The 12,421-nt window shown below is 37.9% G+C and overlaps 1 protein-coding gene and 1 pseudogene across 5 annotated transcripts in view; both read left to right on the forward strand.

The window, feature by feature from the left end:
* The window catches only part of Chd9 (chromodomain helicase DNA binding protein 9), a 260,391-nt gene that overhangs the window by 70,844 nt on the left and 177,126 nt on the right, over positions 1–12,421 (forward strand). Inside the window, exon 1 of one of the 5 annotated variants that reach the window (XM_005388287.2) lies at positions 822–1,109. The exons of the other annotated variants lie outside the window; for them this stretch is intronic. The gene's annotated coding sequence lies outside the window, so the exon portion shown is untranslated. Of the gene's footprint in view, positions 1–821; positions 1,110–12,421 lie in introns of those variants that run through there. 5 annotated transcript variants of the gene reach the window in all.
* Positions 9,633–11,310, forward strand: LOC102026344 (annotated as a pseudogene).

The following is a 12,421-nucleotide window of genomic DNA, read 5'->3' on the forward strand; positions in this document are numbered from 1 at the left end:
GCTCAGCGGCAAAAGCGCCTGCCTGGCAAGCGCAAGGTCGTGAGTTCGGTTCCCGGTACCGGAGAAAAACCAAAAAAAAAAAAAAAAAACCAAAAGTTGGAGTCAAAAGAAATGTATGGACACTTAATCCTGTAATCCCATTACTCCAGAGGTTGAGGCGGGAAGATCACAATTTCAAGGCCAGCTTGGGCTATTCAGTGACATTCTGTATGAAAGGTGATGGGTAGGGGCTGAGGATATAGTTTAGGGCCAAGACCCTGGCTTCAATCCACAGTACAATAAATAAACACATACATACAGTTTTAAAAAGGACTGAGTAGAAGCTGTGGCTCATTCATAGAGCTCTTCTGTGTGTCATCCCTAGTTCCCCTACCCCACCTGCCAAAAAAGAGAAAGATCCAGCACTCCAGAGACATCAGAAATTTGTGAGTTTGTAGCAAGCTTGGGATACATAGCAAAAACTTCTCTCAAAAACAAACAAGAAAGATTTTATTTTTAACCCTTTAAATTCTTTGTAGTTGTTATAGTCTTAAGATGGCACATGACAACAAGATTTACTTATACTTGGGATATAGAGTTCTTTTTCTTCTTTTTGTGCTGGGAATGGAACTCAGGCCCTCGCACTTGGCAGGTAGGCGCTGTGCCGCTGAGCTTCATCCCTGGGTGGGATAAAGATTTCTTACACGATAGGAGATTTAGTCTTTTTTCCTTATTTATCATGTGAACGTGTAAGGTGCCAGTTACCTGTTTTATAACTAATGTCTTCCAACACTTTGTGCCTTAGTTTACTTCGTTATTGGGGCTTTACTCTCTTCCTTTCTACCTCTTGAAATTTTCCAGTTTAGAACTCAGTCTGATTCCACCTTGTGGAAGGGCTCTTCTGTTATTGTGACCCTTAGAGATTTCTCCTCACAAATTAGTATAATTTGTCTCACTTATTTGACATATCAAATATAACTTCCTGACATTTACTCTGTTGTATCACCAGTTTTTAGGAAACATTTTTGCTTCTCTTTTTCTAGAAAAAGTTGGAAACCTGATCAAGTGACAATGGGAGACCCAGAGAAGGGGAAGCCACTTTCAACTGTAATTTATTTTCTGGACTCCAGGTCATTCACTAAACAGATTTATTAAGTGTTCCCTTAATTTGCTAATGTATTATATTTTACTTACATTTATTAAGTGCATAAGTAATCCATGCCTTCATGGGCCTACAGTCTAATAATGGGAAGAACAAATATATGATAAATGTAGAGTAACAAGATGAATTCAATGAAAGAAAAGAACAGAATGCTGAGAGACAAATGGGGAAGATTTTTAGCATCTGTGGTCAGAGAAAGCCTTTCTCAGATGGTGATATTAACAGAAGACATAAAGAATAAGAAACCCAACAGGTAAAGAGGGAAAAGATATTCCTGGAAGAGAGAAAAATACGTTTGAAGAGTATGAGATAAGAAAGAACTTAACTTACTATATATTTCTAAAATACCCCTTGGGAAAAAAAATTAGCACTTTGAGAATAGATTGGAGAAAGGCAAGAATGAAAGCAAAAATACACCGTAGTTATCTAGATAAGACGTGATTATAATTGGATGTAGGGTGGCAGGTACAGAGATGAAGGAGAGTAAAAGGAGGTACTATATGTCTTTGCATTTTCTCTGAAATACTTACATGTATTTGAGGGAGACAGGAGATGGTAAGGTTTGGGGAGTAGTAGGCTGGCAGTTGACAGCTTCATGATGGATTCAGTGTCAGAGGAAAAGTGTCAAATTATTTTATGGATGGTCCCTGGCATAAAGAACTAGATAGATGATGGTGTGTGGTTTATTGAGATGAAGATGGTGAAGGGAAGGCAAGAGGATCAGAGTTTGAGACAAGCTACATGGAAAATTCAAGGCCAGCCTGAACTACATAGTGAGACCCTGTCTAAAAAAAATTTTTTTTAAAAAAGCTTTGAGCACGATCCCTACCCAAGTTATCTCAAAAGGTTGAGTCTGCCTTTATCGGAATGATATCTCAGGATACATTTAAGTATGTGTATGATACTATACTAAGACATACTCATAGAGTTTGAAAAGAAAAAGCAAACTTCATGTTTATGTTTTCAAATCCCCAGTAACTGAGATGATCTTAACAGGTTCAGTTTTTAATGATTCATTTGTGAATATTCTCATAATTCAGATTAGATTCGGAGGTTTTAAGAGAACTGTTAAATTCAAATGCAGATTGAGCAGCTCTAATCTGAAAATACAGAATTGAAAATCTGAAACATTTAGTTATGTACCTGTAGTGGAGATTGAACTCAAGGCCTACTGTATGCTAAGCAAGTGCTTTACCGCTGGGCTGGCAAATCTGAAACATTTTGAGTATTGACATGATAGCACAAGTGGAAAATTCCGTACATGACCTCATATGATAGGTTGTAGTCAAAATGAAGGTGCACCAAAAACATTGCACAAAATTTTCTTCAGGTTATGTGTAGTAAGTATATATATGAAAAAATGATTTTCATGTTTAGATTTGGGACCATTCCTCAAGATATATGTATATGCAAATATTTCAAAATGCAAAATGCTTTTGGTCCCAGGCATTTTATTTATTTTGGGGGGTGGCTTCTTTTTTTTTTTTTTTTAACTATTTTCCTTTTTGGTACCAGGAATTCAACTTAGAGCCTTGTTCTTGCCAGGCAGGCGCTGTGCCGCTGAGCCACATCCCCAGCCCCCAAGCATTTTAGAAAATATCATCTATATAATCTTAGATGTGTACACGTTAGGTGATGGTACAGAATATAAAACGTGTGGTTCTTAGGACAGTAACACTCTTGTCATTTATTAGTTTATGGGCAGCCTGATATTTATAATTTTTAGTGAAACTTCTGAGTAAAAAGTACAGTAGAGGCACTGACAAATATTTGTCAGACATTGATGTTCCTGTTGTAATTTGGTGTTAAGTGAAGTTAACCAAATAAATACATAGTTTTGTTTTCTTATTCCTATACTTAACAGCTTTCTCCTTTTTTTTTTCTTTTCTTTAGACAGAAGCTTAATATGTAGTCCAGGCTGAAATTTAACTTGCTATGTAGCCTAGGCTGGCTTTGAACATGCCATCCTCCTGGGTACTACAGTAACAGGCATGTGCTATACCCAGCTAAAACTTTGGTGATTTTAAGCTTTTATTTTTTGCTGTAAAGAGACATTATTTGAAACCTGCAAAAGGATTATCTTTCTTGTCCAGTGGTCGTTTCAGTTTAGTTCACCTGTACAGTATATTAAATTTTATTCTACTGGGAGCCCATGACTATTTATAAAAGGTAACAATATATCATGTGAGTTCTTTTACAAGAGAAAAAAAAATGGTTAGGATAATAGTTATTTTATATCTTTTGCATAAAATTTGTTTTATCCCAAAATTTTACATTGTATCACAGGTCAAATAAGTTCAGATTTTTAAAAATTATGTTTCTGTGTTTGCAGTGTTTAGTTTTTAAAGTATACTTAGAGCTGGGGGTAGTTTGGTGCTTGCCAAGTGTGGGTCAAGGGTTAATCCCCAACACTCCAAAAATAAAAGTAAAAAAGGGCAATTAAATATTCATTATACTTTTTTGTTCCAAAGACAGCTTGCCTTTACCTAAAATAAATTTAGGAATTTAGGGTTACAGATTTGGTACACTTAGTCTGTTTCACAATTGAAACAGCTGAGGTGCAGAGAAACTGAATTACTTTGATTTGTTTTTTTGTTTTGTTTTGTTTCCTTCCGGTACCAGGAATCTAACTCAGGACCTTGCGCTTGCCAGGCAGGTGCTGTGCCACTGAGGTGAATCCCCAGCCCCTGAAACTGAATTACTTGAGGTTTCACATATTAGTGAAGACTATTTCTGAGATGCCAAAATTCAGTGAATTCACTGTATACCCAAATATAAGAAACATGTGGTAGTTCTACTTTGATGAAAGTGTATGCTAAAACCAGTAGTGTACAAAATTACTGAAATCCTTTCAGAGACCACACTGTTTTATTGCCAGTTTTTTGGAATGACATATATCCTGCTGTTTATAAATATTTACTTATGTGTTATTGTATTTTAGTGTTGTTTGTTTTGTGGTACTGCAGGTTAAACACATGGAATACTGAGCTACACACTCCAGCCCTTCTGGCCCTGTTCTAAATTTTCAGACAAGGTCTTGCTAATTTGCCCAGGCTGGGCTTGAATTTGTGACTCTTTGGCCTCAGCCTCCAAAGTATCTGGGATTACAGGCAAGTGCCGCTTTGCCTGGCTCAGTTAAGTTTTTAAAAACTTTTTAGTTATAATAGGCATGCTGAAAATTATATATGTCACAGGTATATAAGTCTGTGATTTATTATAAAGTACACCTATCACTGGAACTACCACCCAAGTTAAAAAATTATCATCATCAGCAATTCAGAAGCTCCCCTTGGTAGGCATTTCTAATTCCCACTTCCTTTCCACCTTCCCAGAGATGACCATTACCATGACTTCCAAAACGATAGGTTAGTTTTGTCTTTTTGAATTTTATTGAGTGGAATCATATAGTATGTTCTTTAGTGCAATATTTCAGTGCGACTAATCTGCTTTTCCATGTAAGAGTGCCTCTTTCATTGCTGTTGATTCTAATGTACAATGGGCAAGTTTTCAGTTTTGAGCTATTATAAATAATACTGATACGAACATTCTTATACATTTCTTGTGCTGTGTATGTATACACATTTCTGTGTAAGCATTTTTTCTAAGAGTAGAAAAGTTATATGTAGATATGCATTATGTTAAACTTCAGTAAAAATGCCTTACAGTTTTCCAAAATTGTTGTTCCAATTTATACTTTTTTCTAGCAATACATGAAAGGGCTGATTAGCTCACATTCAGTTGTACAGTTTAACATGTTGCTACATTTGGTTGTCTTAATTTTTCAAATTTCCAAGATAAATATTTGATCATAAATAGCCACTCCTACTTAAATGAGATATAGTACAAAGGAATACAACACAATAAATATAAATAATTTTTAGATCATAAATGGGCACTCATGTCAGGATTGTTGGGTTATATCAGATACTATAATCTTACAGAACACAAATCTGTATTTTTTGAAGTAATAATCAGTTGGTAAAAGATCCTGTGCCTGTTCTTGATTCTTAGAAAGAGCTTAGTTTTGATTGAACATATCGCTTCTTGTCCCTTTGGCTAAGATCAAGAATAAAATAGATTGAGCAGTATACCATTTTAGGGAATGTGATTTGTTTGTTTGTTTCTGGTACTGGGAATCAAACTCATGACTTCAGGCTTGCCAGGCAAGTGCTTGTGCTGCTGAGCTATATTCCTAGCCCTAGGGAATGTGATTTGTGAGGAATGAAAATATATACCTACAGCTTAGTCAGGAAGCTTTACTTTAGTATACAAAGGAGGAGAAAAAATTTTGTCAAAGTGAATTTGATAGATTTTATTTTATTTATTTTTGTGGTTTATTTATTTTTTAATTTAGGCTTTTGCACTGAGTTACATGCCTACCTCTTTTTTCATTTTTTATTTTGCGACTGCCGTCTCATTAAGCTGCTAGGATCTAATTAAGCTGTAAAGTTGTCCAGGTTGGGCGTGAACTTAGAATCCTCCTACCTTAGTTTTTGATAGCTTTTAGGTGAAATGTACAGTACAGTATCCTTTAAAATAGAGTTCTACAGAAGGAGGGGGGGAAAGTATTGCAAAGTTGTGTATTATTTCTGATATTAATAGAGGTTTGTCAGAAATGACCAAGGTTTCAGGGGTACTGATAGGGCATGGCATATACATTGTATAAAATAGGGACCCAAGCTATTGTTTCTTACTCTTAAATCAGAAACTCAAGGACACTAAGATGCTGTATGTTTTTTGTTTTTGGTTTTTTGGTTTTCTTTGAGACTGGGTCTCGCTATGCAGTTCTGGCTGGCCTTGCGCTCACTTTGTAGCCCAGGCTGGTCTTGCTCTCGTAACAGTCCTCCTGCCTCAGCCTCCCAAGGGCTGGGATTACTGGCCTGCACCACCACACCTGGCGGGTCTTCTTAAAGTAGTATGAAATTACATTTTATACCTTTGTTTTATATTAGTTGTAAGAAAATATTTTTTAAAGTAATAACAGTATTTCAAGAGAAATGAAATTGAATTGCTCAAAAATTTGAATGTGCATTTACATTTTAGAGGATATATTGAAGATGTGTCAAGATGTGATTGAATTTGAAATGATAAGTGAATTTGGTAAACTTGAAATCACTGCATAGATGCTTGTATGTGTCACATTGCTTCAAAATCAATCAGAATAGCAAGAAAATCCACAGGAAAGAAAATTCAAGGTAGTGTAGTGTTTTGGAAGGTAAGAGAAAATGAATTGGTTAATTAAATTAAATTTAGAAAATATTTGAAAAGCCCTTCTTATTGGCCAAGCAGTGTGGCAGCTGGTGCCTGAAATGAGTAAGTCAGCCTTTATTCTTAAAGCACTTAGAACTAAACGGTATGTGATAAGTAGGCATGCATAGATAACTGGAGGTTTCATATGAAGCCTAGCATTTGTGTTTAGCCTCTGTTTCCCCTTTGGTTAGGGGTGGCAAAGTGTTTTCTTAGTGGTCAAAGCGAGAGATTAAGAAAGCACATGGATTTGTCTGGCAAATTACTATTGATAGTATACGTGTAGTAATTTTAGGAGCCAGAAACTTACAAGTACAAGAACTTAATAAGCAAATGGGTACAGTATTTACAAAATGGGGGCAGGGATCACTTCTTTCCAATATCTAGCGCTGAATGGAAGGATAGCAATGAGATAACTTGATTTGTACATTTCACATGTGTTTGGGTAGTAGCGTTGTTTCCTTCGGGATGGAAGTCTGTGGAATTTGTTAGTCTATGGTATGAGAGGAAAAGTTCAGGCTCAGTTTCCAAAAAGCATGGACCCTAGAGCCTTATTTTATCTTTTAAGACTCTTAAAATAATTTTTTTTTTTTGGAGTTTCCTGAAAGAGAAAAAAGGCATTGGAACCTTGAGTAACCTTGTGTCCTGAAGCTGCTTAAGAGTAGTTTTTTTGTTTTATTTTCTCTTTTTGAGACAGAGTCTCACTATGCAGTTTAGGCTGGCCTTGAACTCACTTTGTAGCCCAGGCTGATCTCGAACTCACAACGATCCTCCTGTCTCAGCCTCCCAAGTGCTGGGATTACAGGCATGCACTGCCATGCCTGCAAGAGTAGTTTTAAAATTATGACTTTTCTCCTTTTTACCTATATTTCTTTTATTCTACCTCAAAATGAATTTAAAAATTTCTAAGCAGAGGCAAGGACCACTCTGAAGATAAAGTGTATAAATTAGTATTCACTTTGTGTTAATAAGGTGCCAGGTATATAATAAATACTATGAATATAGTATTCATAAAATGTTAATTGAAGTGAATTGTAAAATTATAGTGGTGATTGCGATACAGTTTGGTAGGCCAAATGAATGAACAAAAGTCCCAAGGACATGTTGGAGCAGCATGGTTGGAGAGGCAAAAGACTCTGAGAGGCTTTAGGGAAGCCAAGTGGTCATGAGAAGGTTTTAATGATGAAGGCTTTTGGGACTGCAGAAAAGATGGTGGAGATGACCAGCATGGGAAGGAAGGCGTATTTCCCCTTCATTTTTCTTGCAGTGCTGGGGATTGAACCTAGGCCCTTACACATGCTAGGTAAATGCTTCACCTCTAAGCTGAACCCCCAGACCCAAGCACTTATTTTCTAAACCTTAGAAATTAACCTGGTGTCAGTTCTGATACTTCAAACTTTTGAGGTTCCTATTTTTAATACTAATTTAAATTTCTTTGACTTGAAAATACATATTTATACTTAATTTGGTGTGGGTATGTTCAGGACTATATCATTTAAACGCTTTAACCTGTTTCAGTAGCAATTAGGAAATTTGTAATCTATCAGAATAAAAAATTATTTATCTTTAAGTATTTACCATGAGGGGTTGGGGATATAGCTCAGCAGCAGGAGCACCTGCCTGGCAAGTGCAAGGTCCTGAGTTCTATTCCCAGTACCAAAAATAAATAAATAAAAAATTAAAAAATAAAATAAAAAAGATTTGCCTAAGTATTTGCCATGAATAGAGATCAGATTTTGTTTTAAAGATTTTCTATGCATTGTAAAGTAAGACTAAATTGTGAATGCTAAGTAATTGTATTTGGTTAATAACCCAGTTATCTGCAGAGGAAGATGTCAATAGTATAAGCAGTAGATGAGTACTGGACACGTGGCTCTCAATTCTTCTAAACCAAAGACTCCTCCTTAAAACAAAACAGAAAACCCCCTACTTGAAAGCATCATCTGTCTGCATTCATTCAAGGTGGAATCTTATGGGGAAAAAAGGGGGAAAGGGCAGACCTAAAGCTCTCTCTTCCTTTCAGTGGCTAAAGATTATCAGCCTTCCTAGAAGCATAGTTTGAGAAAACTGTTTACACAGTGCTTTACTCGAATTATTTTGCAGTGGTTCTGTGGGATAGGTTCTGTTAAAGTCTCCATTTTACAGCTAAAGGAACTGAGCTTCAGGATTGCATAGGCAATAAATAACGAAGCCAGGATTCTAACCATGCTAAGCCGGTTTCCACAGCCCATAAAACCACTATGCTATAAGGTTCTTTGTAGAATTATTTACCAATTGAAAGTAGGATTCTTTACTGAGAGGTAGCTGGAAATTCAACTTTCAGTTGGTCACTGGGGCTTCAAATAAAAATTCATGGTTAAAAATATCCATAATAATATCTACCAGTTGGGCTGGGGATATAGCTTAGTGGTACAAGCACCTCCCTGGCAAAAGCGCCAGGTCCTGAGTTTGATTCCCGGTACCCACACACACACACACACAAAAATAATAATATCTACCAGTTTAACCATTTGTAAATATAAAGTTCAGTGGGGATTCCCTCTCCTCTCCCAGGACTGGGGATTGAGCCCAGTGCCTTTGCATTGAGCTAGAGCTCTAGCCCTTGTATATTTTAAATTTTGAAACAGAGGCTTGCTTATTCGTTAAGTTACCCTGCTTGGGCTCAAACTTGACATCCTCCTGCTTCATCCTCCCAGAGTGCTGCTATCACAGGTGCGAACCACTATGCCTGGCTCTCCATTCCTTCTTTAAGATATTTTTATTTCAAGACAGGATCTTATTAAATGTCACAGGCTGTCTTCTTACTGATGGTCCTGCTGCCTCAGCTTCCTGGGTGGCCTGTGCTTTTGTCATTGTGCCAGGCTCAACGGGGATATTCTTACAATCATAAAAGTGACATAGAATGGCTTAAAAATGCTTTCAAATCTCATCTTTTGGTGCAACTATTAAAGATTGAGAAATTTTATGACATTATTGAATTCGTGAAAGCATGTAATATTTACCTTATACCAGGAATTATAGTATATGTTAGGGATAAAAAAAAAGATGAACAAGAACTAGTCTGCACGCATCTTGTTTAGTAGATAAATAAGTAGATCAAGAGTAAAATAGCATGTAAGGTACGGAATAGAAAAATTATTTTGTAGTAATTCTAAGAGGGAGAGAGTTTAAGAGCTTCCTAGATATGGTACCTAAATTTAATCTCAAAGACAGTTGCTTTGCCTACTGGGGAAAGAGTGGGTGACAGGTGTAGAGAACTTCCAGTACATATTAGTGCAAGTATGAGAAATTTAAGCAACAGCTCAGTGTGGTTAAAATATAGATTATATATATGGGGGATTAAGAGTGAAGGGACAGTATTTCAAGGCAGAGGGTAAAATAGCAAGTATGTATGATACTGAGAAAGCAAAGATAAATTGAGACATATAGTTGATTACTATAATTAAAATTTTTTTTTTTGTCTTAGGGCCTTTACACTGAGTGATATCCCCAGCCCTTTTTATTTTTTAAAATTTGAGATATTGTGGGCCTGTAGGTTGGGCATGGCACGGCTCCCAAATCAGAATGTCATACCCAGGCTATCCCCCCACAGGCTACCACTCTTGCCCTGGATGTCTTCCTGCAGGTCAGGAGTCATCTTTTCCCCCTCCTGGTCAGTATCCTTATCCTAGTGGCTTTCCTCCAATGGGAGGAGGTGCCTACCCCTAGCACCAAGTGGTAGCTACCCGGGAGGTGGAGACTACCCTGCACCCAGAGGTTATCCAGCCTCAGGAGGCTGTCCTGCTTCACAGCCAGGGGTGCTCCAACCTACCCCGGAGGCCAAGGATTTGGAGTCCCACCAGGTGGATCAGGTTTCTCTGGCTATCCACAGCCACCCCCACAGACTTTTGGTGGTGGTGGTCCACCTCAGCTCCCGGTACCTGGTGGCTTTCCTGGAGGACAGATGCCCTCTTAGTATCCTGGAGGACAGACTTTTTACCCTAGTTAGAGGGTAATCCGGCCAGCTGCCAACTTTGATTCTATGAGAGATGCAGAAATCCTCCGGAAAGCCATGAAGGGATTTGGGACGGATGAACAGGCAGATGTGGATGTTGTGGCCAACCATTCCAATAATCAGAGGCAAAAAATTAAAACAGCTTTTAAGAACATGTATGGCAAGGTTTTAATCAAGGATCTCAAGTCAGAGTTGAATGGAAACATGGAAGAACTTATCCTTGCCTTTTTCATGCCTCCTACATATTACGATGCCTGGAGCCTACAGAATGGAATGCATGGAGCAGGAACTCACTCACATGTATTCCTTGAGATTTTGTGCATAAGAACAAATCAAGAAATCCAAGAAGCTGTTAGATGTTATCAGTCGGAATTTGGACAAGACCTTGAGAAGGATATTCAGTCAGATACATGGGGGCGTTTTGAACGTTTACTTGGATCCATGTGCCAGGGAAATCTTGATGAGAACCAGAGAGTGAACCACCAGGTCGCTCAGGAAGATGCCCAGCACCTCTATCAGGCTGGTGAGGGAAGACTTGGGACAGATGAGTCTTATTTTAATATGATCCTGGCCATGAAAAGTTTTCCTCAGCTGAGAGCTACCATGGAGGCTTATCTCAGGATGGCTAATCAAGATTTGTTAAGCAGTGTCAGTCAAGAGTTTTCCAGCTATGTTGAAAGTGGTTTGAAGACCATCTTGAGTGTGCCCTGAACCGACCTGCCTTCTTTGCTGAGCGGCTCTACTGTTCTATGAGAGGTGCCGACACAGATGACTCCACCCTCATCAGAATTGTGGTTTCTCGAAGTGAGATTGACCTGTACAAATAAAACAGATGTTCACACAGATGTATCAGAAGACCTTGGGCACAATGATTGCAGGTTACACAACTGGAGATTATTGAAGGCTTCTTTCCATTGTGGGCCAGTAGGAGGGAATTTTTTAAATGGATGAAGTCCTTCAAAGCAGACTGACCTGCGTAGCAGTATCAACCATCACCTAACCATAACAGTTTAAGGACTATCAGGGTTAGTGTGCTTGGTTTGCACAACTGTTGTTGCCTGGATTCTAATGTTATCTTTTCCTGTATGTACGATCAATGTAAAGCCATATCACAGTGATGTAGTAATTTTGCAATATTTGTAATGCTTCATTCTCACTGCTTTGGTTCTAATCAAGATTCCAAATTGAATAAAAATTACAGTGATTTAAAATTTGAGACTGGGTCTCATTAGACTGCCCAGGCTGGTCTCAAAATGATGATCTTCCTGCTTCAGCTACCCAAATGTTGGGATTACAGGTGTGTATCACGATGCCTGATTAGTACCAGTATTTTTTAAATGCATTGGAAAATAAGTACAGTAGAGTCAGATTGTGTACAGCCTGTACACAGACTTCAATCTTGGTAATATTTCAGCAGGTTAGCATACAATTTTTTTTTTTTTTTTTGGCTTTTTGAGACAGGGTCTTGCTATGTAGTGCAGGCTGGCCTTGAACTTACTGTGGAGCCCACGCTGGCCTCTAACTTGTAGTGATCTTCCTGCCTCAGCCTCGTTAGTGCTGGGATTTGAAGCATGTGTCATCATGCCCAGCCCATGTATATTTTAAAAGTTATTTACTCAGTGGTTATCTTGGAAATTACAGCCAACAAAATTTAGCAACCTATTTTTTTTTAACCTCACTCTGTAGCCCAGGCTGGCCTCGAACTTGCAACAATCTTCCTGCCTCTGCCTCCCGAGTGCTGGGATTACAGGTGCGAGCTGCCACGCCCAGCTTTAACAACCTATTTTAAGTGTCAGTTTAGTTTTGATACATACATACTTTGCCCTTAAATGTCTCTGTCCTTCTGCTTTTATATTGCTGTTCATTTAGAGAGGCTTGACATAAATGCTTTGTTCCTTTGTCTTTAGGATCATATAAAAAACAGTTAACGTATGAAAAGTACAAAAGTGCCAGCTTACTTACTAAATTTCTTACTTATACAGTACTAGGGATTTAATCAAGGGCCTTCATACACCAGCCCTTTTAAAGCTGGCTTTTTT

Source organism: Chinchilla lanigera, unplaced genomic scaffold (assembly GCF_000276665.1).
Source record: "Chinchilla lanigera isolate Chin_1 unplaced genomic scaffold, ChiLan1.0 scaffold00032, whole genome shotgun sequence".
Lineage (NCBI taxonomy): Eukaryota > Metazoa > Chordata > Mammalia > Rodentia > Chinchillidae > Chinchilla > Chinchilla lanigera.